Below are 18,525 nucleotides of genomic sequence, written 5' to 3'. Positions count from 1 at the left end.
ATATTCAAATAAATTCAAAAATCTTAAAGATATGGATAGATTTCTAGATACTTGTGATCATCCAAAACTGAACCAAGAGGACATTAATCACCTGAATAGATCTATAACACAAAATGCAATTGCAGCAGCAATCAAGAATCTCCCCAAAAAGAAAAGTCCAGGTCCTGATGGATTCTCTGCTGAATTCTATCAGAACTTTAAAGATGAACTGATACCAACCCTCCTTAAACTGTTCCATGAAATAGAAAAGGAAAGAAAACTGCTTAACACATTTTATGAAGCCAGTATTACACTTATCCCAAAACCAGGCAATGACACCTCCCAAAAGGAGAACTATAGGCCAATTTCCTTAAAGAACATCGATGCACAAATCCTCAAAAATTAAAGGCAAACCAAATTCAACAACACATCAAAGAGATCATTCAACACGACCAAGTAGACTTCATCCCGGGAATGCAGGGGTGATTCAACATATGCAAAGCAATAAATGTAATACACCACATTAACAGAAGCAAAGACAAAAACTCTTGATCATCTCAATAGATGCAGAAAAAGCCTTTGATAAGATCCAACACCACCTCATGATAAAAGCTCTAAGAAAACTAGGAATAGAAGGAAAGTACCTCAACATTTTAAAAGCTATGTATGACAAACCTAAAGCCAGCATTATACTTAACAGTGAAAAACTGAAACCATTCCCTCTAAAATCAGGAACTAGACAAGGATCCACTGTCTCCACTCCTATTCAACATAGTACTGGAATTCCTAGCCAGAGCAATTAGGTAAGAAGAAGGAATAAAAGGAATACAAATAGGTAAAGAAACTGTCAAAATATCCCTATTGCAGACAATATGATCCTATACCTTAAAGACCCAAAAACTCTACTCAGAAGCTCCTAGACACCATCAACAGCTATAGCAAGTTAGCAGGATATATAATCAACACAGCAAAATCATTAGCATTTCTATACACTAATATTGATCAAGTTGGGAAAGAATATCTGAAAACAATTCCATTTACAAGCCTCAAAAAAAATTAAATACCTAGGATTAAACTTAACAAAGGATGTGAATGACCTCTACAAGGAAAAGTATAAACTCCTGAAGAGAGACAGGGGAAGACTATAGAAAGTGGAGAGATCTCCCATGCTTATGGATTGGTCAAATCAACATAGTAAAAATGTCGATACCTCCAAATGCAATTCCCATCAAAATCCCAATGACATTCATCAAAGAGATTGAAAAATCAACCATTAAATTTATTTGGAAACACAAGAGATCTCAAAGAGCCAAGGCAATACTCAGTCAACAGAACAATGCTGGAGGTATCACAATATCCAACTTCAAACTATATTACAAATCAATAGCAATAAAAACCGCATGGTACTGGCACAAAAACAGACATGAAGACCAGTGGAACAGAATAGAGGACTCGGATATGAAGCCACACAACTATAACCAACTTATCTTTGACAAAGGTGCTAAAAATATACTATGGAGAAAAGACAGCCTCTTCAAAAAAAACTCCTGGGAAAACTGGTTAGCAGTCTGCAAAAAACTGAAACTAGATCCATGTTTATTACCCTATACCAATATTAACTCAAAATGGGTCAAGGACCTTAATATCAGACCCCAAACTGTAAATAAAGTTAGTACAGGAAAGAGTAGGAAATACTTTGGAACTAATAAGTATAAGCAAGGACTTTCTCAATAGAATCCCAGCAGCTCAGCAACTAAGAGATAGCATAGATAAATGGGACTTCATAAAACTAAAAAGCTTCTGCTCAACAAAAGAAATGGTCTCTAAACTGAAGAGACCACCCACAGAGTGGGAGAAAATAACTGCTAGCTACACATCACACAAAGGACTGATAACCAGAATATATAGGGAACTCAAAAAACTAAATTCTCCCAAAATTAATGAACCAATAAAGAAATGGGCAAGTGAACTAAACAGAACTTTCTCAAAAGAAGAAATTCAAATGGCGAAAAAAACACTTGAAAAAATGTTCACCATCTCTAGTCATAAAAGAAAATGCAAATTTAAACCACACTAAGATTCCACCTCGCCCCTCTTAAAATAGCCATCATTAGCAACACCACTAACAAGAGGTGTTGGCAAGGATCTGGGGAAAAAGGAACTGTTACACACTGCTGGTGGGAATGTAAACTAGTACAACCACTCTGGAAAAAAAAAATTGGAGGCCTCTTAAAAATCTAAACATAGCTCATACCACTCTTGGGGATATACCCAAAAGAATGTGATACAGGTTACTCCAGAGGCACCTGCATACCTATATTTATTGCAGCACTATTCACAATAGCCAAGTTATGGAAACAGCTACGATGCCCCACTACTGATAAATGGATTAAGAAAATGTTGTATTTATACACAATGGAATTTTATGCAGCTATGAAGAAGTATGAAATATTATCATTTGCAAGAAACGGATGGAACTGGAGAACATCATTCTGCACGAGGTTAGCCAGGCTCAGAAGACCAAAAATCATGTTTTCCCTCATATGCAGACATTAGATCAAGGGTAAACACAACAAGGGGTTGGACTTTGATCACATGATAAAGTGAGAGCACACAAGGGACGTATGAGGATACGTAAGACACCAAAAAAACAAGATAGCATTTGTTGCCCTCAATGCAGAGAAAATAATGCAGAAACTTTAAAGTGACAGAGGCCAGTAGGTGAAGAAGACCAGGAACTAGAGAAAAGGTTAGTTCGAGAAGAATTAATTTAGAACGTAACACATATGTACAGGAAAGCAATGTGAGTAAACTCCCTGTATAGCTATCCTTATCTCAACTACCAAAAACCCTTGGTCCTTCCTATTATTGCTTATACTCTCTCTGCAACAAAATTAGAGATAAGGGCAGAATAGTTTCTGTCTGGTAGCGAGGGGGTAAGGGGGAGAGGGAGGGGATGAAGGGAAAGAGTGGGGGTGGGGGGAAGGGGGTAGAAATGACCCTAATATTGTATGTACATATGAATAAAAGAAATTAAGAAAAAGAAAAGGTAGGCTATGCAAATTCAAATTTAAACTGAGAAAGGGCAGTTGCTGTAGGATGGAGTTTGGAACAGGTACTAGAGTTCATGTAGTGCTCAGGGATTTTGGAGGAACTCAGGTGGGATACCTTTAGGTCTTCCCTCACAAAGGAGCAGTGGACTGTAAAGTAAGATGTATTTTAGACCTCTCTAACAAAGTACAAAAGCAAATTCTAACAAGATTCTGAGGAAAAACAGAGTTTGGAGCTTGAATCTTGCCAAGTTAGAGAGGCTAGGGAAAGTTTCGGTCTTTGACACATCTTCCATAATAAAAAGTAAACCACACCTACTCTATTCCAAGGAGAGCAGGCAGTAGTCAAACTACCTTCTAGAACAAAGTCAGCACTCTTTAGGAGGAAAAACTAACAGAATCCAGCCTATACAACTAGACTGTCCAGCATTAATTTATATATCCAGCATAAAATTTTTAAAAAAATGCTGAACACAGAACTAAGAAAATGTGACTCAAAATATGGGATGGGGGTAGTGAATCAATAGAGACTGACCACAAAATGTATTTAACAGCAAAAACCTCAGAAGAAAATTCTAAGAACTACTGTAAAAGGATTTGAAGAATTTAAGGCAATATATTTAAAGAATTAAAGAAAGCATATTAATAAGTGAAAAGATCAGGAACTAGCACTAAAAGCAGAAATAAAAAATAATTCAAATACTAATTTTGAAATTTACTGAAATGAAAAATTTCATTGAATAGTCATGCAAATAGATTGGAGATAAAGAAAAAGACCTACTGACCTTTACAGAGCAAATAAATCATCGAATCTGAAGAGTGTACAGAAATAATTCAGCATGGGTCCACATCACAGAGCCAAATATAGGTACAAATAGGCCTGAAGAACAGAATAAATGATAAAGAAAAAAATGCTTAAAATATAAATGAAAAATTACAAAATCTGGTAAAACACTGACTACAGATATAAGAAGCTAAATGAAGTACTAGTATTAAATATAAGAAAAACCACTTCTAGCTAGTTATTTTCAAAGTCAAACTACTGGAACTACTGAAAGCTAAAGAAAAAGAGAAATATCTTGAAAGTATTTGGTGAAAAAAAGTCACAATATATAAATGGAAGCAAAAATGAAAATGCTTACTAACTTCTGAGGAAACGAGAAAGGAAAAGCACACTGGAATGGCATCCTTAAAGTGCTGGGGTGACAGTGGGGTCAGTCAAATCAGAATTCCATACAAAGTAAAAACATTGTTCAAAAGTGTGGGTTTAATAAAGACATCTGATGAACAAATCAGAGAACTTGTTGCCAGCAGACCCACCACAGAAGAAATTCACAACAAGGTCCTTAGGCCAAAGGGAAATACTATTGGAAAGAAACTAGATATATAGGAGATAAAGAAAGTCAACAAAATTTGAAAATAAACAGTTTTACATAAATGACTATCCATTTTTCTTGTTTATAATTTACATATAACAAGTGTTTAAAACAAGAATAACATCATAAGATAGGACTTATGTATGTGGAAATAAAAAAAAGACAATGGCACTAAAGAGAGAGGTTGTGTATTTAAAATTATACTATTCTTTAGTTACTGCATTTGAAAACTGTTAAGTGGGAGGTGTGAAGAGTGAAGTGGAATGTTATAACATCTAAAGTGGACAGTGTCAGGTGTGAAGAGGTACATTAATCTAAAGAGATAGTGAAGTTAAAAAGACAGCTTGTTAGTCCCAGAGCACTCACTAAAAACCACAAAAGAGATATTGCTGAGAAACTGAGAGAAGAATAACAGAGAATGCTATATTGTATCAGTGCCTCCCTCACCAAAAAGTTGGACAAAAAGCGAGAAAAAACTGACAATAGGGAAACAGAAACAGAAGACAAAAATGGAAAACAGAAAGATTGTGGACTTTGATCTACCATAAGAATAATCACCTAGAATGCTGCTGTAGTTTGGATCTGGAATGTCCTCCAAAGGCCCAGATTTTAAAGGATTGGTCCCCAAGTTGGTACTACTGGGAAGTGGTGGAATCTTTAAGTATTGGGGACTAGTGAGAGGTCTTGGGCCATTGGTGGCATGCCCTCAATAAAGATTGTGGGACCTTGGTGTCTTTCTCATTTTTTGGCTTCTCATCTATGAGCTGAGCAGTTTTGTTCTACCACATGTTCCCAACATGGCTTGCCCAAATCAATGCCCCCTCCCCCCAAAAAAAGGCTCAAAGCAATGGGACCAAATAATCATGGACTGGAACCTCCAGAATTGTAACCCCAAATAAACATTCTTTCTTTCTAAGTTGATCATCTCAAGTATTTGTTATAGTAACAGAAAGCTGACTATCACCAATGTAAATGAACTCAACACTCTAAAAGTTAGAGACTCTTAGGCTGATTCAAAAAGGAAAATTCAGCTCTTTTCTTTATAAGAGACACAAAGAAACTCTGGGCCAATGTGGTTTCAAGAAAGAATTCTACCAAATACTAAGGAAAAAGGAAGCTTACCATTATACAACTTTTCCAGAAAAGTGGGGGAAAAACTGTCACTTCTTTTTTATGAACATACCATTATTCTGATTTTAAAACAGAAATATATATTATTGAAAAAGAAAGCAACAGACCAATATCCCTCATGAACACATATACAGAAATCATTAAAACCACAAATTGTGTCTACATTTGGGTCTACTTTCTCATTCTCAGTATTGATACATTTTCTCTTTTTATCCCTTCATTAAGTTTATCAGAATTAGTTTGCTTTAAAGCTCATAAGGATATTAATTCTAATTCCTGTTTTATTTTAATACAATTTCAGCTTTTAGATTGAATTAAGAATCTGTGTGTCTAGAATGTAATTTTATGCTTTATTTTGTTTTCAATGTCTTACAGTCATTTGAAAAGATTGAGGAGTAAAAACTACACATCAAGCAAATTAACATTATTTATTATACTATTCAGCTTCCCCTAAACTCATTTACTATTTTCTATTAAAGATTTAGGGAATTGACTTGGATTCCTAACTTGATTACGGCTCCATTCCTTTCTCTTTATATTACAGCAGTGGTTATATTTGTGTGAATGTAGTGTTATTCAGTATAATCATCTCATGATGTCTACTGAGAGCAGTTATTATTATCAATAATGTCACTAATACTAAAAATACTTCTTACTTATCTTTAAAAATCCATTTGGGGAAACTGGCTCCTCAAAGAAGCCTAGTCCCCAGTCTCCCTTTTCCCTTTTCACAACCCCTTGTAAGACTCCATACACTTTATTATTTTATTACACTTGTGGTGTTTTTTGGGGGGGATGTTGGCAGACTTAAAAAAAAATTTATTGTCATATTATTGTTGTAATGGGGATACATTGTGACAATTACAAAATCCTATAATGTATCATAGTTGACTTCACCCCCTCCATCATTCTCTTTAATCTCCCCTCCCTCATTCCTGGAAGAGTTTGAACAGGTCTCATTTTCCCATTTACATAAATGAGTAAAAATAATGATGCATTGAACAATGATTTTCCTCATTTGACTGTGACTTCCATAAACATGGAGGTCGCACCTTATTTTCCTTTGAATTCCAGTTCTCAATATGGCTTCTGGACTTGGGAAGGGACTGGGTAAATATTTGTTGGATTTACTTGAAAGAAAAGTGACAAAAACAATAGGTATTTAGAAATACTCCTAGCAGGCCTTAGAGAAAGTACTGGCTATGAAGTCAGATAATGTGAAGGAAGAATGTGAAAACAAATAGAAAACTGAAAGATAAACCTTTCTCTCTCACCACCCATCCCCACTGTACTTTCTCTCTTCCCAGCCCTTCTGTCACTCTGTGTCAGCTCTTGTGTCCCTTTGCTACACAGCCTCATCTTCCTGGAATGAAGCAGGCTCAGGAGGTCTTCTGTTTGTGGGGCAAGTCTCCACAATAAAACACTGTGTTTTAACCGCTCTGTCGTGTGAAATCTTTCCTTATAAGGCACATCTTCTTTTTTTTTTGTAACCAAACCCTTGTTTTCTGATGAAGCAATAAGGCAGAATGTCGAGGGAAGATGGTCACGTACATGTGGCTGCCCCAATAATTACAAATGACTTCATTTATGAAGTTATTATTAACATTCTAACTCACTCCATTTTTGCAATTAGTGTAATTAGGACAGTGACATTGAGGCAATTATACCAAATATGTGAACTACAGGCCACATTTAAGATGATTGTTCACACTAACTCAGATGGAAACATTTCTAAGGCATTTTGCTGTTTAGGGAGACTGGATTCCTGTGGACTACTGTAAGAAAAAAACAGCTTCTTCACCACCTGAGTTTGGACTTGTCAGACATCCCAACCAGTAACAGAGGATTCGGGTGTCTTCCCAGTAGAGCTAACCTATTCAGTACTCAGTTCTGGGGGTGCATGTGTTACTCCACCTGCTTCTCTGACTTCAGAAGCCCAAGCCTGCCATGTGTGACCCTCACAGGACAGTAGTCTAGAGACACCTACCCTGGTCACCATACTTTTCTTTTTTTTTTTTCTTTTATTATTTATATGTGCATACAAGGCTTGGGTCATTTCTCCCCCCTGCCCCCACCCCCTCCCTTACCACCCATTCCGCCCCCTCCCTCTCCCCCCACACCCTCAATACCCAGGAGAAACTATTTTGCCCTTATCTCTAATTTTGTTGTAGAGAGAGTATAAGCAATAATAGGAAGGAACAAGGGGTTTTGCTGGTTGAGATAAGGATAGCTATACAGGGAGTTGACTCACATTGATTTCCTGTGCGTGGGTGTTACCTTCTAGGTTAATTCTTTTTGATCTAACCTTTTCTCTAGTTCCTGGCCCCCTTTTCCTATTGGCCTCAGTTGCTTTTAAGGTATCTGCTTTAGTTTCTCTGCGTTAAGGGCAACAAATGCTAGCTAATTTTTTAGGTGTCTTACCTATCCTCACCCCTCCCTTGTGTGCTCTCGCTTTTATCATGTGCTCATAGTCCAATCCCCTTGTTGTGTTTACCCTTGATCTAATGTCCACATATGAGGGAGAACATACGATTTTTGGTCTCTTGGGCCAGGCTAACCTCACTCAGAATGATGTTCTCCAATTCCATCCATTTACCAGCGAATGATAACATTTCGTTCTTCTTCACGGCTGCATAGAATCCCATTGTGTATGGATACCACATTTTCTTGATCCATTCGTCAGTGGGGCATCCTGGCTGTCTCCACAGCTTAAGGCACATCTTCCGCCTTACAGGGGAAGAGAGCAGGCACTAGCTAGGAGCTCTGTGCAGAGGGACGAGTAGTTGGAGGAATGGGCACTCTTGTTCATGTAAAAGACTTTGTGTATGGGGCTTAAAGAGGGCTATTGGAGGAGGCTGGTAATAAACTTGGGACTGATTGGAGATTGGAGATGGTGGCTCATGCCACCCTCAGCTGCAGCAGTTGTCCAGCTTCTGGCCTGAGGATTCCTAATACGTCCTAATCTGTAGTTTCAGCTGAGGGTCAAAGTGGAGACCAGTCCCAAACTCCTCCACCTTAATCTAGTCCCTTTCCTCTCCACCTCTGTTTAGCCCTTGTATTTAGGCAGGAAGTCAGGAGAAGAGATCTGACCAATCAGACCTCTTGCAATTCCTGAAGTAGCACAGTGCATTTCACACTTCCAGCCTGTGCACCAGTTCTCCCCTTACCCTGGAACACCCACACCTTAGCTTTGCACCTCTTATAATTCTACACCTTTCAGGAGACAGCTCATGTTAATTCCTCTATGAAATATTTTCTGTCACCTAAGGAATGTTGATAATGACTTTCTCTGCTCTTCTAAGATGCCTTGGTCATTTACTTACCATGCATTTTAACATATAGACAGTGCTGAACAGTTTTGTTAAAATAACTTTTCTGATTATCAATTTGCAGGATCCTTACAGACAGGACAAAATTTTGTTCTTCTTTTGCATTCTCAGTACCTAGTAGTCAACGTGTTGTGAATTTATTGGAGTTGACAGGCTTGATGCATTAACTGACTGATAACTACAGGGAAGGTAGGGTGATTTAGTTTGGAAGACTGGCCTTTCTGGAAATGTATCTGATATTCCTGATATCAGGAATGGGCATTTTGCCCATTATAGGCTCACACTGTCTAAAAATCTGCCACCCTTACTCATTTTTCAAGGTCTGATAAGATCCTTGTGCATGCAGCTAGCATGAATTCTAGCTCCTGTAAAGCATAAAGCAACATCATCTAAAGGCCCTGGAGTCCAACAGATATGGAGTCAAGTTTCTGTTCTAACCTTACTAAAGGCATGGTTGGTCAGGTTATAATTTCCAAGCCAATTTATTCATGGTAAAATACAGATATTAACTCCTACGCCTTTCAATATAACCAACCACCTGTGAATTGTGAATTTTTTAGTCTAATAATTTTATATGAAATCTGACCTATGATTTATGGTGTTCCTGACTCCCCCAAGTATTGTGGAGATTAAAGGAGGTGACATAGATTACTGATCAGAATGGCACTGGAGTTCACACTCTGAACCTTGCTTTGTGCTGAACACAGTGATGATGGAGGAGCTATGTTCACAAACAAAAGGAACCTCTCAGGAGCCCAAAGCATAACTGAAGCCCTCCAGGGTGGGAAGAACGGAAGTTATAGACTTGCTGGGCCATGTGTCTAGAAGCAGGCAGAGCTGGAAGCAGGCAGAGGCAGCATGCTTTGTGACATCTGTGGGATTGTGGGAACCAAACATACCCTATAGGCATGGAATGTGGATCCTGAGCCAGCACAGTGCATGTAACAAGGGAAAGGCAGGCTAAGAAGGATGAAAAAGATGTAGTAGACCCTGTGCTGGGACTGTGCCTGATATAAAGCAGGATGTACCATGCCTGAAGAAAGATGTTTAAAGCTCACTGAGGACTGGACTTGATCTTTGTTAACACAGTGCTGGGTTTTGTTGGTTTGGGTGTTATTTGCAGTATCATCTCAGGATGGACCCCAACCTCCAGTGTAAGTTCTGGTTGTGGACTGGTTAATGGGAGGACACATGAATACAATGGCGAAAGCACTGCACTGCATTCAGTGAGTACAGAGAGAAGATAAATTAAATGCAAAACAAAGAAAACAGCTCTCAAGATGTGTCTACTCAAGATGTACAGAAGTTCATGGAATTAATAATTCCATCTCACCTTGTCTGCAGTGACTCTGTCCCTTTCTACTTTTTCTTAATATTTATTTAAGCACTTGTCACATTTTCCTTCTAGACACTGTGCTCCTTGGGTTCAGTTACTTTCCCTAAGTCTTCCCTCCTCCCTTCAGGAATCGGAACCCTGGGCAAACAGTAGGAGCTCAGGGATTGTTTGCTTTTGGGAGCAATTTGTATACACCGAATATTGTCACTCTGTAGTGGAACCATTGCAGACAGCAGAGTGGGTATGATCCTTGCCTGTGTGAGAGGGAATTTGAAACACTTTCTTTCCATTTCACTATTTCTGAGGACAGGTCAGTTTTCTCTGAGGGGGCTTTTCCTATTTTCTTTCTTTTGAAAGCTAATAACATTCTTTACAATATAGCTTCAGTGTACAGGAATCCTTCTGGCCACAGATGCTGTCTCTGCCACAGAGCAAGGAAAGTCTCAAACCAGCAGCTACCCAGTGCTCATGGGTCATCAAGCACATTTTCATCTTTCTTGCTGGTCAGCACTAGTGAGTGTGGTTCCCTACTGCCTTTCTGATCTTTCTCTTCCACGCCCCCCGATCCCCCGCAGCTGTGTGTGCTACAGTGTAAGACAGTCAGTTACCTTTATAATAGAATCATTTCCTTGTCTTTTTTTCCTTCCAAATGTGTGATTTGTTATTTTTTGTGAATTTTCTATTATTTGGTAGCACTCTTAGTGCATACCCTAGGGCTACAGTTTATCTTTAAATGAAACTAACTTTGCTTTTGGAATTGTCTTCATTAGTTCTTGCTATTTTGATGCTAGCATGTTAGGGGATGTGTGTTCTTCAGTTTCTTTCCTGTTTACTTCTAGCACCCTATTACTCTCCTTTTCTTCTTAAGTGTCTGGATTTGGGGACAAAGAATGCTTTGGCTTGCTAAGGCGGACTTCTTATCACCACCACTAGTAAGTCAACTCTTTATTTTAATTTCATAAGCCAGCAGTCGCACAATATTTATACCCAATACTTGGTTTGAACTCAAACTACTTTGAACTTATCTGGGTTAAGTCAAAATGCAGGCAAGTAAGGTAAGCGATTATAGAGTGATAGATTTTAACTGCAGCCTAGACCTGCACTCTAAGTCCATTCTATCTCCATCTACCTTGCTGACACTAACCACCACACACTGTGCCAAGTTGCTTCTGTCTCACTATGCCACATTTTGGGCTTCTTTCTGGTGTCCAATCTATCTTGCTCAGAATGTCAGTTATAGTTGTTTTGAAGGAGGGATGTAAATCTTCTGAGGCTGACATGCTTACTCATTACTCAGTTGTCAGCAGTCTGATTCTGCTCTGACAATTTTATTGAAATTATAACCCTGGCTCTTTCTCCTCAATTTACTTCCTTTTTTGAAAGCTTTGCTTCTATCTTTCTGCAGCTTAGCTGCTGTCTAATCCTGCTACCTTTGCCCCCGCACTCAATCCTTTATGGACTCTGGTCAGGGAGTGGGTCTGCAAACAAACAGATATGAGATTTGCACAGTCCACCTTAGTACTCCGGCAGTGCTTCTCACATGTACGTCCTTATTTATCTTGTGTATAACAGTGACTGTGTGAGACCAAAGGGAAAACCAAACGTCCATCATTCATTATCCCTGCCTCAGAGTCCAGCACCTGTGTGTGATGGACCCTCTTCCACATTAGCTCTGGATGTGCTTTGTGTGGTCTTTTGACCTATGAAGGGACATGTAACCTTAAGTATCAGTTATATGCTGCACTAAAAATAATGACAGGAAAAAAATAGAAGAGAAATAATTGGTGGATATGCACTGACGTAGTTAACAAAAATGTGCATGCCTGCTTTAGTCTTAATTTATGCATGTAGTCATATGCTATAGTTTCTTCTTCTACAATACATTTCATGCTCCCTTTGCCCTCAGCCAACACTTGGTCTGGTTGGGATTCTTTATATGGTGGAATAAAGTAAATCTTACATGAAAAGTCTGAGTCCTTAGTAGCCATGCCTTTGTTGGGTGTTGCCTTCTATAAACTTTCATTCTTAGGCATAAGTGCTCTAATTAACACTTGAGGTTCCAGACACACTCCCACATTACTTTAGACGTAGCTTCCCTTCCATTTTATTTAGTAGGAGCATCCCAATTCTCATTTACTAATTGATGTAAATAATCCCGGTAGAAGAGCACCTCATTCTCTGTCTGACGTCCAGCCCAGAAGGCAGCCACAATGATCAAGTCAATATAATTGTTCATCAGTACCCTGTGGGAGCTTTTTTCCTTTGGGAACCAAAATCTGTAAACCCAGAAACCCCAGTTCACAAAGATTGAAAGTAAAAAAAAAGTCATGAGTAAGTTATAAGGCAGTTCTCCTTGAGTAATGGACTCATGGAAGGTGGCAGTGGGATAAAGAGTAGCATATACTGGCTTCTGGTAAAGTGTACACTACATCCTACAAGCAGTGGTCCTAATTCACAGTTGTGTTGGCATCTTAACTAGGTTTTCAGTCAAGCCCTCTCCTTTCTATCAGAACAACTACATCTGGTTGATGGAGTACGGGCTATGAGCAGAGAATTTCATGGGTCCATTGGCAAACATATTACTGTAAAGAAGACTTTGGTTAGAAGTAATGGATGTAGGGATCATGAGACACCGTGAAAGGTGGTATTGGAAGAAGCATTTCAAATGGGGAAGGAAAACATATATCTAGAGTAAATGTCTTTTATTCAGAAGATAAATCTGTTCTCTCTATAATAGAAGGAAACCATTGAACTTGAACAGCTACAGTTAGTGAAAGCTGTTGGATCAGAGGTACAGCATTGGGCTATGATTTTGACAGGATGGGTGCCTAGCTCATGCAGGAGCTAGATCAACCTTGATGAGGGGAAATCATGTTGTTAAACTTGTGTTTGGCTTCCATCAATATTACCTTCTCCACTTTACTTATGGACCCATTGACAAAGCAAAAGGTTAGCTATGGAAAGAGCCATGCTATCTACATTGTGGGTGATCTTGCCCTACTCCATTATTTGAAAGCCTTCTTTCCAGTGAATACCTTGCATTTAGTGAAAGAGTATCTGCACATGTCCTAGCTAATTGGTCAAATAATCAGCCACTACTCTTAACTTAGTGCCAATGTATACAGTTAGCTATATATCTTCCGAGAATGTAGGTAAACAGATGCATTGCTTGAAGCCCTGACCTTTGCCACTGCTTCTCAGTGCTATTCATCTGTTTAACTACAATTAGTTACAGATAGTACCTAATTCATGAAGATCATGGAGTTGCTTGGTGCCCCATTGAGTCCTCAGGCCCAATCAAAGCCCCATGGTAGGCCAGAAATGGTAGGCAGTGCTGTCAGCTCTGCTGATGTTGTCAGAGGGACTGCAATGGCATCTAGCAGAAGAATGATCCTACCTTTAATGTTTTCTCTTGCTAGGTTGTTGGGCCTGGATTACTGTCCTTTTTGGGTGAAGTAAGGAGACCTAAGATGCTCTGCCATTAGGTTGCTCTTCCAGTTATAGGTTTGCTAACCAGTATGTCTTTCTCTTTCTACCTTTCAGAACTCTTATTGACTGCCTCTTGCATTATTTCCAAGAATTATAGTTGCACTCAATAAAGAGAATCAGGGAAGCTGGGTACCAGTGGCTCATGCCTATAATCCTAGCTACTTGGGAGGCTGAGATAAAAAAGATCATGGTTTTTGAGGCCAGCCTGGGCAAATAGTTGAGAGAGAGAGAGAGAAAGAGAGAGAGAGAGGCAGAGAGAGAGAGAGAGAGAGAGAAGACAGAAAGAAAGAAAGAAAGAAATATATGGGATGTTTCTCATAATAACATGCCATGGACCTAGAAACAATACTTACAGAAAGAGGAAGTAATCTAGACATTATATACCCTCAGTAGAAGCTGAGCCAGTTTCATGAGAATTTCAGTCTTTTATGTGTTGAAAAACAATCCCCAAGAAAAAACACAAATTCACAAACCATAGAATGAGGATTCTAGATGGTCTTCGCAAGGGATCACAGACCAGGAAATGCTGCTTGAGATGGGAGGTACATGTGCTTTTCCTTATCATGGAATCAGAACCTGTCATCACAGGTTATCAAATGATAACATGGTTAAGTTACTGGAAATAAATTAGAGATTTAGATTATGTGTCTCTAGATTCACTATATAATTACCTAAGTGAAGTGTGAGTTTAGATTGCAAAGTGGCCAGCTGATGCACTGTTCCATTGGTACTCTGAGTTGTCAAAAGAGTAACCTCATATTCATCTGTCTATTCACAACCCACACATGTCTGAATTTTGAGGTGGTATAAACCCTTCTACCAGAAAGAGTGTTAAACATTTGGTTGTCAGCTGGCTCCATGGATGTGGCTGGAGTTTTAGGAGCATACAAAGAGGGGATGGAAATGATTCAGAGTCAGTCCCAGGAGATTATCATATCTAGGCGTCAGGCAAAGGCAAAGACCTAGACATAGAGACTAATATAGAGCAAAGAACCAGTGGCAAGAAAATGGTCTGATCATCATATTATCCAAGGGCATAAAGATGGCAGAATGTCAAGGACCTGTCATTGTTGGAGTCAGAAATGCAGTCATTCTGTTTGGCACTAGAGAGGTCAACTTCAGTGAGTGGTGGGATTGGACGATAGGTTGTACTGGTTAGACGGGATCATGAGATGAAGTGTAAACTTTAAGGAAAGACAGCATTTCTTTGTTTTGCATTCCTGATAGACCACACATAACGAATGTTGAATAACAGTCCCATTTTCCTGTTTTGGAGTGTGGATTTTTCTGTCTCCTCCAAAGAACTGCTCCAGCACTACCTTAGGAGTGGCTATTAGTTTCCTGGAGCCAGCCCTGTGGCTGTGCACCCTGATGGTGCTTGACACATAACATTGTGAGCTCTTGGTATTTAGTCATTAACCCTGCTCTGCTGTGGCTGACCCCAGTCTGCTCACCAGTGAGGGCTTGATGCTTACTGTCTCTGAGAGCCTCTGGAGGGCATCACAACACACATAATGCTGTGTTCAGATAGTTTTACAGAGTGATGACCATTCATCCATTATAAATGCAAATGTTAGAATAAAGGAAACATACTGTTTAACAGCTGTAGGCTTAAGAGATGGTTGTTGTCAATCATGGTCTCTCACTGGGCAAAGGTATTTTTAATTAGCTAGTTTGGGAAAATAACCAAAGGAAGGATGTTATTCTTAAACTGATAAATTAGAGTTGGATAATGTCCAAATGATATTTTTCCCTCAGAGATACTGACCACCCAAACAGCACAACCCATTATTCTCTGTTCAACATTTTCATCTCAAATCTCTCTTTCTCTGTCTCTTGGAGTGCAGACATGATCTCATCCATGAGGACTATCACCTAATCTCACCATTCAATCTCTTGTCTCAGGTGCAAATAATTGTGATTCCCTTTGTGTTTTCTCGATTTCACTTTCGTATATCCCTTTGAGTCTTTTAGAAGGGTGCCTTTGAGATAAGCCTTGCAAAGAGTAAACAATCTGAGCTTTCTTATTGAAAGGAAAAAGAGTCTAAAATTCATTGAGTTTTCTACTACATGCAAAGCATGTAACGAATGTTATCTGATTTAGTCTTTACAATTCAAAGGAACATGCTTGACTACCCCATTTTAGGGAAAACTAGTTGGGTCTCAGATAAGTAACTTGCTTTGGATGACATATCCAATTTGCAAAAAAACTCATACTCTATATCCAGGTCTGTCTTACTCAGCACATTGCATTCCACAATGCAAATTGAATCCATGTGATCACACAGCTCCCTGTAGCTCTGGCTATTTACTCTGCCTGGTATATGCTTCCTTGTATCTAGATTCTCTTTATTCAGTCATAAACTTAAACATTATCTTCTCAGAGAGCCTCTTAAGACCACTCCATAATTCTAGTAATCTCTCTCACAATAAGACCATTTCACCACTAGGAAATATATTATTTATTTTGGGTTTTTTTTTTTTTTTTGTCTGTCTTTTCATGCTAGAGTGAAAATATAACTCTTGGTTCTTCTAGTCAACACTATGTTCAATCTCTTTGGTAGTGTCTGACACATCCTAGCACTTAATAATTACTTGGGGAATGAATAAGTAAATAAATGAATAGTGGATTATATGATTGATTGAACAATGAATAGAAAATTTTCTATTTCGTGAACTATATTTCTAAACTGTTTTTACCCTCTAATATGAAAAAGAGATTAATATTTTTTTCAAAGAGCTTAGTTGATCTAGAGTAGTATACACAGGTTCAATAAATAAAAGATAGTAGAAGAAATGAACACTGATGGGGATTTAAGAGTACTTGGGTTCTACTGCTAATTTAACAATGCCTGACTATCTGATTCAAGGTAATTGACTATTTTTGTGGAATTTTATTTTACAGTCTTTCTTAGATAAAACATCTACACTTTTGTGTAAATATTTACCTATGCTATCCTGTAAATTATAGCTTCAAATAGCATCCAGTAACTTGGATATTTGGAAATTTTCCCCCAAAAGGAGTCATTGCTCATGATTTCAGAGTATGAAAAAACACACATCAAGTTATATTCCTAGGTGCGTGGATATATTAGCTTCAAATTGCTATTGTACTAAATTACCATCAATTTAGTATCTTGAAATAGCACAAATTTATTTTCTTACATTTCTAGGGCTCAGAAGACCTAAATAAATCTTACTGGGCTAAAGCTGAAGTGTTAAACAGGGAAAGGTCATTTTGGAGGACCCCAAGGAAAATTCCTTTCCTCATCTTCTCCAGCTTCTAGATGCCACTTACATCTGTTGGTTCATGGTTTCTTTCTCTGTCTTCAAAACCAGTTGCCTACCATCTTTAAATCTCTCTTCTACTCTGACATTTCTGCCTCCTGATTATGAAGATTCTTGTGATAATAATGGGTCCACTCAGATAATACAGAGTAATCTTCCAATCTCAAGATCCTTAATAGCATATACAAAGTTCTTCTCACCATGAAAGACAACGTCTTCATAAGTTGGGGAATCAGTATGTGGGCATCTTTGAGGGTCTATTATTGTGCTCGACAAAGTGGGTGTGAAAATTCAACCTAAGAGCCAAGTAAATAAATTTCTCTAAGAACCAACATTTATCAAGGCCATGTTGTGTGTGTCACACTCTTTTGTGTGCTGTGGATTTCCAGTGTCTCTGGAAGATTGCCCTAAGTCATTATAGCTATAAAGCCTATATAGCTTTTGTACTCCAGGTAATTCATACCTTTATTAATATCCCCACAATATTTTTCAGTAATAAACTGCCAATATTCCTTCCTGGCTCAGGCCTAGACAGTCTATTCTCTACTTAGTAAATGGAATATCATTCAGCTGCATAAAAAATGAAATGCATTTGCCTCTCTGCATACCCCTTTCTCCTGTCTCCACAGTTTCTCTCCATCTTCAGGATCTTACACCTGGATCAAGTGGACATCAGTTCTCATATGCACTACTCTTCCTGCATTCATTGTTGTTTCCTTTGACTCATTATCCACAAATCAACCAGAATAATCTTTTCAAAATAGAAAGAGATCATGTCACATTTTCAACTACACCCCCCTTAAAATCTTCCTCTCTGTTAGAGTACAGACCAAAGTTTTTTGGTTCATGAATTCAATAGATACCTATTGACTACTTTCCCAGTACTAATTGGTATTCAAACCACTAGAGGAATAGGACAGAGCAAAACAAACATAATTCCTCTTTTAAGAAGTTGTTTTGACTAATCTAAGAAAAAGACATAAAAATAATTAAAACATGTAATAACAATAATGGGAATAAACAACAGAATAGGAAATTTAACAAAACAAGAGTAAAAAAATCCATTCTAAGAACTTTCCTTTAGAGAAAAGTGATAATACACTTGAAAAATGTAAAGGAGAGAAGTCAAAGCACGCAGAAGAGCATGTGCAAATATCCTGTATTGGAAGAGACCATGGGAAGAGGAAAGAAGTAATAGGCTACAGTCCATGAAGAAGAGAACATCACAAAACCCAGTAAGAGACACAAGAGTTACCTCATGTATTGCTCTGCAGGTCCTGATAGAGAGGGGAAATCTCAGAGCATTTCTCAGTTTATGGTGTGTATAGCGGGAGGAATGCCAGTGCTATGTATTGAAAGAGGACGATTTGAGGAAAAGTGAATTCGAGAGATAAATAAGTTTTAAATGTGTAGCATCTGTCAAGTCCATTGGACTGCCTGAAGTTGGATGCATGAATCTGGAGTGCAAGGGTATTGGTTAGGTCTGGGCATTTTTATATGATAAAAGCTTAATTATCCATTCCAGTGTGTGTGCTTTTAATACCACA

Source organism: Castor canadensis, chromosome 7 (genome assembly GCF_047511655.1).
Source record: "Castor canadensis chromosome 7, mCasCan1.hap1v2, whole genome shotgun sequence".
In the NCBI taxonomy this organism is placed as follows: domain Eukaryota; kingdom Metazoa; phylum Chordata; class Mammalia; order Rodentia; family Castoridae; genus Castor; species Castor canadensis.
Note: the sequence above shows the minus strand (reverse complement) of the source record.